This window comes from Mus pahari, chromosome 19 (genome assembly GCF_900095145.1).
Source record: "Mus pahari chromosome 19, PAHARI_EIJ_v1.1, whole genome shotgun sequence".
Classification (NCBI taxonomy): Eukaryota; Metazoa; Chordata; class Mammalia; order Rodentia; family Muridae; genus Mus; species Mus pahari.
Window position 1 is genome coordinate 12191851 of NC_034608.1, and position 2522 is coordinate 12194372.

The following is a 2522-nucleotide window of genomic DNA, read 5'->3' on the forward strand; positions in this document are numbered from 1 at the left end:
AGAGCCTTTCTAATATGTGTGAAGTTGTTGGCTTCACCCAGGATGGTGTGAGGTATCTTGTACAACTTCTAGAAAGTTCATTTATCACTATGACTAACTGCTTGAACCCTCACTATCCAAATATTTCCCATACAATAACTTTGTTCTTTCAGTTGTTTTTCTTTTTCTTTTAAAGATAAATTCTTTCTATGTAGCTCCAGCTGGTCCTGAACTAGCAGAGACCCTCCTGCTTCTGCTTCCTGAGTGATAGGATCAAAGGTACATAACACCAAGTCCGGTTTAGCATGTTTTAATGAATTAATTAATTTGTCAGTTAATTAATTTTTACATCCTGACCACAGCTTCTCTGCCTTCCCCTCTTTCCAGTTCCTCCTCTCCTCCCTCCTCCCACCATTTCTGCCTCTTCAGAAAGGAGCAGGCCTCCCGGTGGATATCAACGAGCCATGGCATTATCATAGTGCAGTAAGACTAGGTACTTCCTCTCCTGTTAAGGCCAGATGAGGCAACCCAGCACTGGAAAGGGTCCCAAAAGCAGGCACCAGAGTCAGAGACAGCCCTTCCTTCTACTGTTAGGAGTCTGACGAGAAGACCAAGCTGCATAACTGACATGCAGAGGGCCTAGGTCGGTCCCTGTGAGGGAGGCCCGGTGAGCCGTTCTGTAGGTTTACTGTGGTGTCCTTGACGCCTCTGGCTCCTGCAATCCTTTTGTAAATCAGGTTTTACCTGAATGTATGCCTGGACCATGTGCATGTTTGGTGTCTGTGGAGGCCAAAAGAAGGCAACCGATCCTGTAGAACTGGAGTCGCAGACAGCTGTCAGCTGCCATGTGGGTGCTGGGAACTGAACCCAGGTACTTTGGGAGAGAGAAGTCAGTGTTTTTAAATGCTGGGCCATCTCTAAAGTTTTTATTATTATTATTTTTTTTATTTATTTTTAATTTCTTATTATTTTTAGAATTTTAAGACAGGGTCTCTACGTAGTTCTGGCTGCCTTAAATTCACAGAAACCCACCTGCCTCTGCTCCCATGTCCAGCCTAAGATTCATTTTTATTTATGTGTGTCTGTCTGTGTGGATATATGCTGTGTGTGTGGTGTGTGCGTGTCACATGCATCTGCAGAGGCTACCTTGGAACTGGAGTTACACACAGATGTTAACACTCTAAAGTAGGTGCTGGGTACTGAACCTGTGTACCTGTGACTTCAAAAGCAGCAAATATTCTTTTTTTACTTTTTTTTTTTTTTTTTTTTTTTTTTTTTNCAGAGGCTACCTTGGAACTGGAGTTACACACAGATGTTAACACTCTAAAGTAGGTGCTGGGTACTGAACCTGTGTACCTGTGACTTCAAAAGCAGTGAATATTACTTTCTGTTTCCCTAAGCCATCCCTATTTTATCATTCACAATTTCTGTTTGCTTATATTTGTTTGTTTTTTTTGGATTTTCAAGGCAGGGTTTCTCTGTGTAGCCTTGGCTGGCCTCGAACTCAGAAATCCGCCTGCCTCCGCCTCCCAAGTGCTGCGATTAAAGGCGTGTGCCACCACGCCCAGCGCAGCAAATATTCGTAACTGCTAAGCCATCGTTTCTCCAGCCCCATCTTCTGTGAATTTTTTTTAGATTTACTTCATGTGTGTGAATGTTCTGCCTGCATGTATGCAGGACGGCATGGGCGTGCATGCCGGGCACCTACAGAGAACAGAAGAGGCACTGGAGCCCCTGGAACTAGAGTTACAAACCGTTGTAAGTCACCATATAGGTTCTGGGATCGGACCGTGTATCCTCTGCTGAGCCACTGCACCGAACCCCGTTCTAGGATTTGTTGAGGAAGAGTTTCCTACGTATCCCAAACTGAGCTCCGACAGAGCAGCCCTCCTGCCTAACCCTTCACCAGAGGCGGGGCTAAAGGCATCAGCCAACCCTCCTGCCTAACCCTGCCCCAGAGGCGGGACTAAAGGCATCAGCCAACCCTCCTGCCTAACCCTTCCCCAGAGGCGGGACTAAAGGCATCAGCCGCTTGCCTGACTTTGTCTTGGAAACCCCAACTCTGCTATGGCACTCTTGCTGTGTCTTGCTGTGTTTGGATCCCATGGCCTCAGCCTCCTGTGTGCCTAGATCTGACAAGTCCTGCATGTGTGCAGGCTGTGAGCTTTGGTGCAGTCCAGCACCTGCTTCCTCCCCATCCTAGGTCGCTCTGTTGACTCATTCCTGGGTCTTCCTGGGTCTTAGCATAGAGGAAACTTGAGTCTCTTGAGCATGATTTTGGTTGCTACTCCCCATGGTCATCATGGCCCACACCTGACTCCATGGCCCATCCTGTGCCATACACAAGCACTACCGATGAGCTTACTGTTGAATCCTTATGAAACAGATGTCTTAAATGCTTTCTGTTGTGTCCTAATCCTTATTGAGTGGTAATAGAGTGTAAGAGGATTTTAAAAACCAGAGCTGGATGTGGTGGTGTGCCTGTAATACTAGCAGAGGCAGAGGCGCAGAGGCAGGGGCAGGGGCAGGGGCAGGGGCAGGGG